The 15,907-nt window shown below is 36.5% G+C and overlaps 1 protein-coding gene across 1 annotated transcript in view; it reads right to left on the bottom strand.

Moving 5' to 3' along the window:
* LOC148952048 (ras-GEF domain-containing family member 1B-like) overlaps positions 1-15,907 on the bottom strand; it is a 421,272-nt gene that overhangs the window by 344,811 nt on the left and 60,554 nt on the right. The window lies entirely within an intron of this gene.

Raw genomic sequence — 15,907 nt, 5'->3', positions numbered from 1 at the left:
ACTGAAACATGTGAATACTTTGGTCATAAGATCTATCGCCTGATTTTTTTCTATTTTCTAGTTTATCTCTTTATATTTTTTATATAATTTCTTATCTTTTGCCCTTTTTCTTCAGTTGATTCTCTTTATGTCACTTTCTCCTCCTTGGGCCTCCATTTATTTTACTGGACTGAAAAAAATAACAGATGGCAACAAACGCCTCTTGCAGAAAAGAAGACAATCTTTAAGTCCTGATTTTTACTAGGTTGCAAGATAAAAATTCATAAACGAACATACAACCGGTTGGACATCAGGTCCCAGGAGGTTAAAAATAATTCAAATATTTTACCTGTATAAAACAAGGCGTCATTAGCGCAGATGAAAATCCAAAACAAAAGAAACAAAACAACAAACAAATTCAAACCGAAAAACAGTAGAACAATGTCATATTTTTTGGAGTTTAATCATTTTGTTTTCTGATTTTTAGCTTCTATTCCTGCTTTTGTTCTCTTTACTCCATATTTATTTTTGCTGTTGTTAGTTTCTTGCTTCTTTTGATTAAATTTCTTCTTTCGTTCTCATTTGCGCGGCAGACGCCTTTGTTAATCTAGGTCAAATATTCGCGCTACTTTTCTCGTTTTTGTCTTTCTTATTGATCTTATAGTTATTTTTTCAATAAATTTTGATTTTATATTTTCGTCATGGTTGTTCAACTTGGTTTCATATGCTCTATTCGATGTTTTCTATAGTCTTTTGGGGTGTAATTGAAACTATGCTTTAAAGCACAGTTTATTGTCCAGACATGCCCTATAATGTAAAGCACAAGCTTAGTTTGACATTACTTAAGCATATTATACCTCACGATGTAAAACAAACTGCAGAGAACAAAACACATTTAATGCAAAGCACGCATAGCAGGTTGCAAAGCACAATGTGCCACTGTGGAATTGAAACTTCACTTCACAACATCGTTTTTACGAGCTTTTGTCTATTGAACGAGCCAAAGAGCCTGTCAGACGATAAGCATAAAAAAAAAAAAGATTGTAGCACTTATCCTTTTGTGAGGATCGGATATAAGCTCTTCACCACCTTCAATTAGCCATACAAATTCCGCTTACACCTCCCCCCTAAAAAAACATCCTGAAAGTTTCAACTCTATTCAGACAAAACACGATATACTTACCAAACTACGAATACAATTCGTTACCTTCAAAAAAAAATCTACTAACAGTGGCCTGTGCAATATCTATGATAAGAAATATTCACTTGCCTTTAGGCTCCAGGCACAAAAAGAAGTAAATGTATAATCTTTTCTGAGCGTTCGAAAGTCTACTGACTTTGTTAGTAAAATCACCCCAGAGAAACCATGACCCGTTGCGTAGCATCACGTGATTGTTTTCAAATTATTGATTAGGTACTTGTTACAGACACATACTGGGTAAACCATATAAATTAAAAGTGGTGTATGATGAAGGCCGTATACAGGGGGGGGGGAGGAGGTTTAAACAATCCCCGAAATGTTTGTCCGACTCGTGAAAACGTAACAAAAATGAATATAAACCAAGTTTTCATGGGTTTTTAAAAGTTTTTTCGCCCCCCCCCCCAAAAAAAATGTAAAACCCCCTCCGAAAAAAAATCCTGGAAAAATCCCTGCGTATGATATTGGTCTACATTGGTATATAGTCTGGTAAACATTATGGATAGTACATACAATCTAAATCCATGAAACCTAAAGGACGAGTCTTTACGAACAACCGTATAATTTCCTTTGTCAATTTGAATCGATGCAGTTTATCGTAAATGATTCAAGCTGTCATGAGAAATGTCGATTTTTACACAGAAATTTAATATTTTCTTTTCGTTACTTCCTCGTAAAAAGGAACCAAAAAGTGAAAGTAAAGCACAGTAAAAACACCAAATGTCTGCTAACTATCACAAGATTATGCCATCCAAATGACATGCAATTACAATTTTTAATACAATGCTGTCATAATGATAGAATACGTGTTCATTTATATAATTGTAGAAAAAAACCGACCCAGGGAGAATTTATTGTTTTCAGCCTTTTTTCCCAATACGATTCTGTTTTTGATAGCCAAATTTGATCAAACTCAAAATCATGTAGTGATAAAGTCCGCGTGCGCTTTTCACTCTTTGGTAGAATAGTTTAGGTGAATAATCAACACACTGTTGTTTACTAAGTATTAATTAAAAAAACCTTTTCCACAAAATAAGTTTTTCAAAGAAAAGTAAAGAACTCTATTAAACAAAAAATGAGCAGAAATAAAATCAAATAATCTACCAAGCGTGAAACTACCATAAATCAGCATCGATAAATAAATGAAACCCAAAACGAGCAGAAATTACAATAAATGCTCGTTTTGGGTTTCATTTATTTATCGATGCTGATTTATGGTAGTTTCACGCTTGGTAGATTATTTGATTTTATTTTTGCTCATTTTTGTTTAATGGAGTTCTTTACTTTTCTTTGAAAAACTTATTTTGTGGAAAAAGTTTTTTTAATTAATTTATGTTCGTTTTATATTGACATAGTCTTTTCAGAGAAAAAGAAAATAATACTTTAAATCTTTTCGTTTTTTTAAGAATTTATAGTTTGGCCTGCTATTTGTATGCTGGAAAAAATTTTCAGCAATTTTTAACAACATTCACCCTCTTAAAAATCTGGACACCAATAGAACTGTTTATTCTAGTTTCATACCTTCTCTGGGTGACCTGAAATGGAAAACTTGACTCCATATGCAAAAAAATCGGTTTACTTTCGTTGTTAGTTTGGTTACACTTCCCCTAATACCATTTGGTGAAATTTTAAGAGCAAAAATACCCTCGAAAGTTAGAGCATAAAACCCTATGTCGTTCTTGGGATACTGCTGAGATGTCTTATTGGTAATTAGCAATAACTAAGTGCATATCCATTTAATCTTATGACGACATTTAGTTTTTAAACATTAAGTCAAATGGTTTGGTGGGCGTGGTAGGGGGATTAGTTTCCCTCCAATCACTTTCGACTATTAAAAAGGGCATCAGCCCTTTTAACTACGTTACACAAAATGGCTATCTCAAAATTTTGATTGGACGTGTCTGGGAAAATGGTGGGCGTGAGAGGGGCGTTAGTCTTTCTCCAATCATTTTCAACTATTAAAACAGGCACTAGCCCTTTCAATTTTCAATCAAATGAGCCCTTTTTAAGTTTCTACGACAACGCTTCCAATAAAAACCTAATACGCCCCCAGGGGATAACTTATAACCCTCGCCCTGAGGGCTAGGAGGGGGGGGGGGTTGTCATCCTCACAGACCTAATTTCCATAACTTTCAACTACGTTGAACAAAATGGCTATCTGAAAATTTTAATTGAGGGGAGAATGGTGGGCGTGAGAGAGGGGTTAGTTACCGTTCAATCACTTTCAACTATTTAAAAGGGCACTATCCCTCTCAATTTCCAATTGAATGAGCCCTCTTTGAAGTTTTTACGACAACTCTATCATTAAAAACCTTATATGCCCCCTAGGCATAACTTACAACCTTTCTCCTGGGGATTCTCGGGGGTTTGTCATCCTTAAATACATAATTTCTAGAACTTTCAACTACGTTGAACAAAATGGCTATCTCTAAGCTTTGATTGAATGTGTTTGGGGAAACGGAAGGTGTAAGAGGGGGGTTAATTTCTCTCCACTCAATTTCGACTATTAAAAAGGGCAATTTCAATTTCCAATCAACTGAGCCCCTTTTGAAATTTCTACAACAACTTCCTATATAAACCTTATATGCCCCCAGGGCACAAATTACAACCCTTGCACTGAAAGATGGGGTTTTTTCCTAAAAAGCCTAATTTCCAGAACTTTCGACTACGTTGAACAAAATGAATATCTAAAAATTTTGATTGGATATGTTTGGGGAAATGGTAGGCGTGAGAGGGGGGTTAGTTGCCAATTTCATTAAAAACCTTATATGCCCCCAGAGCATAACTTATAACCCTTGCCCTGAAGACTATGGGGAGAGTGTCCTGCTCAAAGGTATAATTTCCTGAACTTGATACTTCGTTGAACAAAATGGCTATCAATAAATTTTGATCGGATATGTTTGGGGAAATGGTTGGTGTGGAAGGGGTGTTTGCTGCCTTCCGATAACTTCCGACTATTAAAAAAAGCAGTAACCATTTCGATTATCAATCGAATGAGTCATTTTTGAAGTTTCTACGACGACGCTTTCAGTGGTGGGCGTGAGAGGGGAATTAGTTGCCCATTTCAATAAAAACCTTATATGCCCCAAGGCCATAACTTACAACACTTGCCCTGAGGGTTGTGGGGCAGTGTCCTCCTCAAAAAATAATTTCTATCTGGAAATCCAAAACACTGAATAAAATGGCTATCTAAAAATTTTGATTGGATGTGTTTGGGGAAAAGGTGGGTGAGAGAGGAGGGCTAGTTGCCCTTAAAATTATTTCGACTATTAAAAAGGGCACTAGACCTTTGAATCTCCAATTGAATGAGCCCTTTTTCAAGTTTCTACGACAAAGATTTCAATAAAAACTTATATGCCCCAAGAGTATAACTTATAACCCTTGCTCTGAAGACTGTGGGGGGAGTGTCCTGCTCAAAGGTATAATTTCCTGAACGTTAACTGCGTGGAACAAAATGGCTCTTTCAAAATTTAGATTGGATGTGTTTGGGGAAACTGTCGGCGTGGAATGGGTGTTAGTTACCTTCCAATTACTTTCGACTATCAAAAAGGGCACAAGCCATTTCAATTTCTAATCAAATGAGCCCTTTTTAAACTTTCTACGACAACGCGTTCTATAATAACTTTATAAGCCCCCAGAGCATAACTTACAACCATTTCCCAGGGGGCTGTGGGGAGTTTGTCATCTCAATGACCTAATTTCCGGAACTTAAAACTATGTTGAACGAAATGGCTATCTCAAAATTTTGATTGGATGTGTTCGGGGGAATGATGGGCGTGGGGGGAGCTAGTTGCCCTCCATTCACTTTCGACTATTAAAAAGGGTACTAGCCCTTTGATTTCCAATCGAAAGAGCCGGTTTTGAAGTTTCTACGACAACACCTTCTATAAAAACCTTATATGCCCCCAGGCCATAACTTAAAACCCTTGCCCTGAGGGTTGTGAGGGAGTATCCTCCTCAAAAAACATATTTTTTTATCTGGAAAATAACTACGCTGAACAAAATGGCTATCTCAAAATTTTGATTGGATGGGTTTGGGGGAATGATGGGCGTGAGGGGGGGCTAGTTTCCCTCCAATCACTTTCGACTATTAATAAGGGTACTAGCCCTTTGAATTTCCAATTGAATGAGCCTGTTTTGAAGTTTCTACGACAACGCCTTCTATAGAAACCTTATATGCCCCCAGAGCATAACTTAAAACCCTTGCCCTGAGGGTTGTGGGGGAGTGTCTTCCTCCAAAACATATTTTCTATCTGGAAATCAACTACGCTGAACAAAAATGACTATCTCAAAATTTTGATTGGATATATTCGGGGGAATGATGGAAGTGGGGGGGGGCTAGTTGCCCTCCAATCTCTTTCGACTATTAGAAAGGGTACTAGCTCTTTGAATTTCCAATCGAATGAGCCTGTTTTGAAGTTTCTACGACAACGCCGTCTATAAAAACCTTTATGCCCCCAGGGCATAACTTTCAACTATTAAAAAGGGCACTTTTTATGGTTGTTATGGTTAACCATTCCTTTATGGTTGACGCTCATGCCTTCACGAGTGACACATTGCCGTAATTGTGACTAATTTAACAACACAAAAGAGGGGACTGGGACGGCTTAAGAAACGCAACCGATTCTCAATAATGAAGAGCTCTCCTCCTTTAGGGCCCTGAAAAGGCTCAAGAAAATACCAACAGAGAATAGTCGACTCTATTACGAGCTATATTTCATCAAAGCTGATACAGATTTCCAGTAAGGACAAACCTTAATTGAACACCCCGTGCAAAAAGGCTATCTGAGCAATACATAACCCCCATAAGCGATGGCTGCTCTCAAAATGTGAAAAGGACGAGTCGTCGAAGTATGTAAAGATGTAGTTTGCTCGAGACTGCAATCCCAGGTTCATTACTGGAAGAAGTTAACTACCATGCTTCAACATCCTTCTGCTAAGGGCTGGCGCGAAATTGTTAAAGAGGCTCTGCCATTTTATAAAGGAATTTCAATTCCTTCCCTAAGAATCAACAACACGATTGTCGTGCAAGATCCACAGGCAAAGACCAAAGCTCTTTCTGAGGCGCTTGTCGAATCAGGACGATGATGCTAAAGAAGTTTCGGGGTTTTACTGATCGAACTGATACTGTCATTGATCGTTCGAACAATTCCGCTCCTAAAGTCTTTTGCATTCTGCACCATCTTGGTGTGACTAAATCCACTGGCACTGACAGCATACGCCATATTGTCGTAAAGTCTTACAGTGCCAAATTAGTTAGACATTTGTCATGCTTTTTCCAGCCGGAATCTTTTCTGCTCTGGAGCCTTTCTGTATACATGGAAATCCGCCCAAGCCCACCCTATATCTAAACCAGATGGTGATCCAACGAACATGGGCTCCTGTAGGCCTACTAGCCTCCTCTCCTGAATTGGGAGAGTTTACGAAAGCGTTTCCGGTCATACGCTTTATCAGTACCTAGAATCAAATGACCTTTTAGGCGATCGCCAATATGGATTCCACCGGGATAGTTCAACGCTTGACTGCCTAGTGGCCCAGCATCAGGAGTAGATACAAAATCTAGCAAAAAGGTAAGATATCACGCTATTGTCATTTTATATCGTTAAAACTTCCGACGGATTATGGAACCATGGTCTACAAGAAGCTCCAAACGTATGGCATCCGTGGACGTCTTTTAAAAATAGCAAAGGGCTTTCTTTTAATATTTTACTGGGGTTGTTCTCGACGGTTACACTTCCCACGAATATCCAATAAAGGCAAGCGTACCATAGGGTGGTATCTTGGGACCTATGCTTTTTCTTATTAATATAAATGATTTGGGAGACAACCTTCCAAGCCTTTTGTATCACTTTAATGATGACAACACGAGACACGTTGCCGTCTCAAGACACAAACTTCCAGCCTAATCCTCCATACCCCTATAAACAGATCTTTTGAAAACTGAAGTGTTCGATGAAGGTATTGTTAAATTCAATGCGCCTAAAACAAAGGAGGTGCTGATTTGCCGTTCCAAAGTGCCACGCATACGCCCCAGCTTCATCTTCACGAATGAAGTTATAAAGAGTCATAAACTTTGTCTTCTAGGAATTCACTTCTCCACAGATCTCTCTTGGAAAACCAGTGTTGATGAGAACTTCCTGCTCAAGAAATCTGGTCACCACTTTTCACTACAAAAAACCTTCTACCACCCAGATTGATAATCCCACTTTAAAAGTCATGCATCAAACCCATCGCCGAATATGGATGTCCGCTGTGTGCCGGTGCTCCAAAAAAGTTTTTGGCAGCTCTTCAAAAATCCGTAATAGGGATAATAAGGCATGTTTTGTCGTTACTCGTGCCTATCTCTAGTCTCTTAATGCAAGGTTTAATGAAGTGTCAATGGCTCTTTTCCACAAGTACATAAACTCACCTCCTTCCGTAGAATTTTCTCGTATTGTGCCCCCATTGTCCAACCCACAAGAAAGACCCAAAAACACACAATCTGGTTCAATTGTCTCAAGCTTGTTACGCCAAGAACAGAGTACATGAAGACCAGCTTCGTTCGAGATTACACTTTGATTTGGACGATCTTCCTGGGGAAGTTTTCCCTAAAAGTTTCTCAGTTGACCCCTTCAAAAGAAGGTTTAATTGTCGTTTAAAACATCATGAGGGAGCAATGTAAAAAGCTTGCAGAAAATCAGATGCTTAAAAATACTCGACACATCAACCTTAGGAAAAAAAAAAGGTTGATTAAATTTATTACAATTAAAAGACTTTACTGACTATGTCACTTCGTTAGTATCTCACTACTTAAATCAGATTTTTGTTTATTTTCATTAGACCTTTTTCTTCTGTTTTATATCTTTTGTTTGCAATCTCTGTGATTATTTTACACATTTTTATTGATGGATTAGGAGTTAAAGAAAATTCAACTGAAGTAAAACAATTTAAAGGGAAAAGCTGTAGTTAAATATTCGAAAAGAAAGTGAAGAAAAGTCAACTTTGCAGCAGAGCAGTCCCTCTTTCTAACGAAAATATTCGGCATCGAGGAGTCTGTCCACATTTGAATGGCATCTTTTGCTCGGTTATATCACTCGTCAATATTTCCTAGTGAACAAAATGTCGCTTAAGGTCACAGGCAGATTTACAGATGTGAGCCTTTCCTCTCCTTGGAATGTGAAAAAGTACGTTAAAACAACCGCTTTTGTAAATTTGATGACTAAAAAAATCTGAATTGCCACTTTACCATAGCTGAACTCCTCTTAAACAGTTTGAACGAATACTCGAACCTTGTTATAGTCGTTCATATTTTCAAATAGTTCGTGGTAACGAACTGTTTGAAAGGAGCGTCCCGGCTCATTACTAACCGAAACTCTAAAAAGCGGGATTTTGATACCAATAGATACATCAATAGAATCAAATTTTAATGCTGATTTCAAATATATAAGTTTCATCAAGTTTAGTCCTACCCATGAAAAGTTACGCGGGCTGAGAAAATTTGGCTGATTTTCGAAAAAAAGGGGGAAAGACCCCCTAAAAGCTATAGAACCTTGATAAAAATCACACCATCAGATTCAGCGTATCAGAGAACCCTACTGTAGAGGTTTCAAGCTCTTATCTGCAAAAATGTGGAATTTTGCATTTTTTGCCAGAAGAAAGATCACGAATGCGTGTTTATTTGTTTTTTGTTTGCTTGTTTTTGTTTTTTTTTCAGGGGTGATCGTATCGACCCAGCTGTCCTAGAATATCGTGGGAGGGCTCATTGGAACGGAAACTAAAAGTTCTAGTGCCTTTTTTAAGTGACCAAAAAAAATGGAGGGCACCTCCATTTCATTTTTTTCATTTTTTTCCGAAAGTCACCCGATCAAAATTTTGAGATAGCCATTTTGTTCAACATGGTCGAAAATGTGATAACTATGTCTTTTAGGATTACTTAATTCCCCAAATTCCCCGGGAGGAGGGCTGAAAGTTATTAACTCTACCCAATGTTAACATATAGTATTGGTTATTGGGAAGTATACAGGCGTTTTCAGGGGTTTTTTTTATGGTAGTGGGGGGGGATGGGTCTTGGACTATGTGGGAGAATCTTTAAACGGAGGAAATTTTCATGAGGGAAGGGACATTGCTATGAAGAGGGCGCTGGATTCCCAGCATTATTTAAAAAAAAGATCAGAAATTATATAAAAAAAACAAAAACAAGTTTTTCAACTGAAAATAAGCAGCAACATCAAAACATAAAATGAACAGAAAATATTACGTAATGATTGGGTTCGCCCCCTAATCAATACCTCGCTCTTTAAGCCAAAGATTTTTTAGTACTTTCATAAGAACTATTTATTCTAATTAACGGCTTTTGTGGCTTAATTAACGGCTTAAGGGGTCATTTTTAAAGAATTGGAACAAAATTCGAACTTTAGCGTAAAGCAACCATCGTATCCAGGGGGGGGGGGGGGTTACCCGGTTTGACCCCCTCCCCCCAAAAATTTTTTGACCGAGTCGAAAATAAGTCGAAAATTAGTAAAACGTAGGTAAAAATCAGTAAAATTAGTCGAAAACTGAGTCAAAAATTAGTAACCCCCCCCCCCGAAAAAAATCCTGGATCCGCCCTTAGCGTAAAGAGCTAAGTATTAACTAGGGAGCAAACCCCCTAATATACTTACTGAAAATATATGACTAGATAAATTTATCACTTAGGTTAACTTGTAGGTTACGTATAATTACTACAAATGAAAACGTTCGTGAATAAAACTAGACAACTTTCAAGAAAGCCTTTTAACCAAATAAAAGTAAAATTAGCATGCAAATTTGGTGTTGATTATTCATATACGGTGAGCCAAAACAAGTTTTTTTTAACTGAAAGTAAGGACCGACGTTAAAAATTAAAACGAACAGAAATTATTCCATATATGAATGGGGCTTTCCCCTCCTCACCGCCTCGATATTTTCGCTAAATTTTTACTTTCTAAAAAATCTATTTTTATAAAAAATAAAAAACTTTAGCTTAAAGAGCGAGGCGTTGAAGAGGGGACAGCCCCTTTCATATACGGAATAATTTCTGTTCGTCGTAAGTTTTAACGTCGGTCCTTACTTTCAGTTAAAAAAAACTTGTTTTTTTTATTTAATAGCTTCAAAGTGCCTGAGTGACGTTGAATTACTTAGGCAACTTTCAAGTAACTAAAGACACTTGAGAAACTCTCAAGCACTTACCTGAGGATAGTAAGTAAATAATTTACTTTGTGAGAAAATTTATTAAATAAAATGTTTATCGAAAGAAACAGTTCACCATCACCCAGGTTCGGCTTCGGTGATACAAAATTTTAGACACAGACATAGAGCTTAAAATTTAGCCCCGTTCTTATTTGACCCTTTATTAACAAAGTATCAAATGGATCGCCGAATTGAAAACACCGTTTTCATTTCACTATGGAAAGAAAAATATTAAGTTGCATGAAATTTTTGATTCGATAAATAAACTTTGACTGATTGAAAAACCAATTAATACCAAAAAGCATGAAAAATCATCGGTATAGGCAAAAAACTAAATTTTGCCTTCCCTTTTGACATCGTTTGGCCAGTTTATTACAAGTAAAGTTTCTGTTTCTCTCTGGTTCTAACTTAAGAGATCAACTAGGAGACAGAAAAAAAAGGTGTGTCACCACAGAAATTTTTTTTTATAAAATTATAAAAACATAAAACTTATTTTAGATTAAAACTAAGTGCTGCCTAATTTCAGGCTCAGAATAAATGTCCTTAGTGAATCACTTTTCGTTTTTTTTTCGACTAAAAACCAAAAAGCTGCCGATGAGGAAAAACCCGACTGGTGATATTGTAGGCCAGAGATAACACGTAAACGCTTATGTTTGATTACCGATGAGTTCCAAGTGTAAAAATCATATTACCGGTGTCAATCCTAAGGGTCATATTTGACATTTTCAAGCTTCAGATATAATTCAGACCGTTTGCTTAGGTCTTCTCAAAAAGAGAATCAGGAGGATTATATAGGTAAGGAGGATCAAAATGTGATTGAACATACATTGCACTGCTGATCCTCCCTTTGAGAGCAGCTTAGCCAACGGTTTGGCAATTATTTCACAATTTTAAAGATATCAGATACAACCTTTAGGGATGGCAGCGACGATGAGATGATATTCGATTCGTCAGGAACTTGTCTTTCATAAGACAACTTTAATTGATCACTCAATGATGTTCTACTTCTTTACTAACTTTGTTTTTTGGAAAGAATACAATATACTTTTTGAGGACCACAAAAATTATAATATGTTTCATATTATAATGCATCTAAATACGATACCGGAAATTAGAAACCATAATTTTTGAATACTGATTTGAAGACTGATTATCTAATCACCGTGACTAATATATCTTCTTCTTCTTCTTAAGAGAATAGCCCATTTTTGCCAAGATTAGTCTCAGCCGTGGGCTTACGCAGGGGGCAGAGGGACCACTGCCCCCCTAGAACTTCAAATTTACACTAGATATGGCTGCAAAAGTAAATGATTGAAAAAGCAGTTGAAAAAAGGTAGATGGCTAAAAAAAGCAGTTGATAAAAGGTAGATGGTTGAAAAAGCTGGAAATAAACAGCTATATTGACAGAATAAAAGTCAATCAAGAAGCAATTATCCGTAATGTCTCGGAAATTTTTAGCTCTAATCCAAGAAGATTAAGGCTGAAGCTTATTGATGATTACTTATTAATAAAGATTTCATAGGTATGATAGAACTTGCTGGAAATGTAAAGTTTTGTGAACTCCCAATATAGCTGCAGTTCCCCCATGTCCCCACCCTTCATCACAGAATCGGCTGCCCCCCCCCGAGACAAGAAGCTACGTACGCCCACGGCCTCAGCTAATTGAAAGAGCATATAAATTTTCTATTTGTCTGACCTCTGCCTGTCTGTTTGACCTTATCTTACCTCTGTTTGTCTGTTTTGAAAAAAGAACGAGAACTATTTTTTAAGAAACATTTTCTAAAACATAAGTTCTAGAAAGAAAAGTGAAGAGCCATAGCAAAACCTAGGATAGGCAGAAATGAAGTCAACGAATGGTGGGAAAGAACTGGGGCTTGGCTCCCAATAAGATCATACATTTATGTAAGACGGCAATTAGACCAATTCTATCATATGAAATAGTGGTTTGGTTCAATTCAACTCTTTCAGCTTCCGCTAAAAAAAAATAAGAAGAATATTGATATATCCTGTCCTTATTAACTGACACGTCTCTCACACCTCGGTCTACAAAAAACAATTGAAATTCTATCGCTATAAACGTAAAACCATGTTCCTGTAATTTTGAAGAAAACCTAAATATAGTCAAGTTCTAATATAAGGGAAACTATACTGTTTCAGCCTTGTCATTTGCACTAAGTTATTTGGAGTACAAACAGGTGACAGACCAGTTGAAGTGAAATTAAATTTATTCAGTTCCTTAAGTGGAAGAACAACTCTTGTGTTTATTGCGTGTCTTGTCCCGCACGTTCAAATTGTGTGCAGGAATTGACAGTAACGTAATTCTGGTACTGAAACCAACCTAAATGTAGTAAAATACTAATAGAAAAGTAATCATGGCGTTCCAACCGTGTCATTTGTGCAAGGCTACTTCAAGTCTTAGATTTCGTGGACAACCAATCTATCTTTTATAACAAAGACTACCTTAACGATTCTGAACTCTAAGGTCAACATGAATTCACTTTATGAGTTGAGAAAATCTTGGCTTTTTTGTCTCGCAAGTTTACGTTGGGTACATAAATCAACATCTGATTAATAGGCTACAAGCCAGTTGAAGTAAAATAAAAGTTAATTTAGGATCTCAGTTGAGAGAAATCCTTGGGTTTACTATGTTTCTTGCCTCGTATTCACAGAATAATCAGGGAAAAGGGAGTTCAGTTTTTAAGATCAAAAGGATTCTACCCAAAACAATCTCCAGTACCGGCGTTTTCTCACATTTAACTACCATTTGAATCTACCGTTTTCTACCATTTAAACTATCTGCCTCTACGTCTGACGTTAACATCAACACATAACATCGGCTATTTCTAATGCCTGGGTTCTTATCAATAGGTGTGGCTTATAGAATAGGCTCACAGTTTCCCTGTGAGTGTGAGAGTCAATACTGAGAGTCAATATTCCTAAACTATGTCTAGGAATCGATAGGACCGTGATTCTGGTACTGAAGATTAAATACAGTCAAGATCTAAAATAAGTGTAATTCTGGTATTCAAACCGTGTCATTTGCGCAAGGCTACTCCGAGCATTGAACCTAGAACACAACCCCTCCAAATTTTAAAATGAATGTTGCCTTAGCCATGTTCTCAGTTCTATCACAACGAAGAATAATTTTTGGAGCTGAGCCAATCTGTACTTTTTTTTTTATTTTACAGGTTCACATTGAGTGTGGGAATCAAAATTGCAGCTAGCCAATTCATATAAAATGAAGTAATCCAGTATCTTAGTTGAGGAAGGTTCTGCCGTTTACAACGTGTCTCGTCTGCGAAATAATGCCAAACGGAATAATAAGTGAAAAACGAGTTCAATTTTTAACACCAAAAGGATTCTAGCCAAAAACAATCTCCAGTACCGGCGTTTTCTCACATTTAACTACCATTTAAACCTACCGTTTTCTATCATTTAAACTATCTGCCTCTACGTCTGACGTTAGCATCAACACATAACATCGGCTATTTATAATGCCTGGGTTCTTATTTATAGGTGTGGCTCATAGAGCAGTCTCACAGTTTCCCTGTGAGTGTGAGAGTCAATACTGACTTGATCCGAAGCACGAAAATGACCGTTTGTTTCTTTGGAGGCAAGGTCTTGCTTGTTCAACAAACCACAGTGACAGATTAAGTCTTCAAGAACAACTAATAATAATGCAGCTGTCATACTGTTTTCTTGATAATTAATTTAAAAAAGAACTGACAGCTTTAAAGCTACTAATTATTTTTGCAAGAAAACAATATTTTAGTCGCGCTGCATGACAGGTCAGGTTTATTAGAATTCTAATATGAATTATAACAATAATTTTAATGGTAATATAATATATAATAAAAACAATTGCAATAATAATATTAATTATCATCATAATACCAATCACAATAATAACTATATTATAAGTAATTTGTTATTGCAAACAACTATAGGCCAGTTAGTTGATTTCTTCTGAAAAGCGGATTTTTTTTTTACCCACTATCGGGGCCAGATTTAAAGCTTTGACGCTTCTAGGCCAAAGCGTTTTTGCCCCTTTATTTTTGCGAAATTTTCGGGGAAATCCCCGAAAATACGGAGATAGTGGAAGCACTGAACAGAACGCAACTGATAAGCTAAATGTAATTAAAGAGAGAGGCTATACCGAACTCTCAACTGACATTCTTGGGAGAAATCTGACAGTTGATAATTTCTTAAACAACATTGGCCTGCCATAATATAAGAAAAGGAAACGATCAAAAAAGAGGTTTTTAAGGCCAAACGAAATACTGAATAAACAAACAAAGCGAATATTTCGAGAGGACAACCGCCTCTCTTCTTCAGCGCGAAACGAAATAATGTATTCAAGAAAAGTGCCGAAGAAAAAAACCAACAAAAAATAAACGCTGAAAGTCAATGTGAAAAGAAACCAATAAACCAATGAAAAAAACAAAAAATTAAAAGATGAATAAAACTCAATAACATTTAGAAATAATTTTTTTTTTCAATATAATTTTTGGCTTTTATTGAATTTTATTCATCTTTTAATTTTTTGGTTTCTTTTCACATTGACTTTCCGCGTTTGTTTTTCTTCGGCACTTTTTTTGAATACATTATTTCGTTTCGCGCTGAAGAAGAGAGGCGGTTGTCCTCTCGAAATATTCGCTTTGTTTGTTTATTCAGTTTTCCCGTTTGGCCTTAAAAACCCCATTTTTGATTGTTTCCTTTTCTTATATCTGACAGTTTATAAATGGAATTTATTTGTTGTTTTAAAATCACTATCATTGAATAGGCAGCATGGCGGTGGAGTGCACTTGGCACTTTGTCGATAAATCACGTCAGTTTAGTTTTTCTTTAGAAAATATCACTCAGTGATAATTCATTGCGCCCTCTGACATTGTGCGCCCCTAGGCCCGCGCCTAGTGGGTCTATTGGTAAGTCCTGGCCTGTCCACTATATTGGATTCCCCCTAAATGTGTCAATGGGTTTCAAGTTAAACGCAGCATACAGTGTAAGTGCGTATTTGAGGATACACCGACCAGAGAGAAACGGAGTGTTGGCTTGCAGAAAAAGTTGTGACTAAAAATGTTCCATTCTTTTTACTGGTTGAAAATTTCTCACAAAAGAACTGTTCAGATTTTGATAATGTGGAGTCATTTTCCTTATTAGAAAAAAACATTTCCTTGTCTAGGCTTGTTGCTCAGAATTAGTTAATCTAAGGAATTTGTTAAGACAGTTTTAGAAAGATAGTTTTTTGTTTCTCCAGAAACAAGGAAAAAGTGACTGGCTTTCAAAATTGCGGCAGAAAAATATTATAAAATAAAGACCCAGTTTAAAATTTTTTCTTGTGCTAATAAGTTCATAACCATGAACTTATTAGCACATAACCAGCTGTTCATAACCATGATGGGTTTGAAGTTTAAATAAGGTCCAAGAAAAAATTTTCAAGCATTAACTTCAACTCCCTCCTAGCCTAGATGAATACTTAAATTTGCTCAGAAAATTTTGTTGATGGGCAAACAAAACTTCCAGGAATAGATAAAAAGTCTCAAA

This window comes from Artemia sp. Qi Xiang Cuo, chromosome 5, assembly GCF_049724085.1.
Source record: "Artemia sp. Qi Xiang Cuo chromosome 5, ASM4972408v1, whole genome shotgun sequence".
Taxonomy (NCBI): Eukaryota; Metazoa; Arthropoda; class Branchiopoda; order Anostraca; family Artemiidae; genus Artemia; species Artemia sp. Qi Xiang Cuo.
The sequence above is the reverse complement of the archived record's forward strand: the minus strand, read 5'-3'. Positions and strand labels throughout refer to the sequence as shown.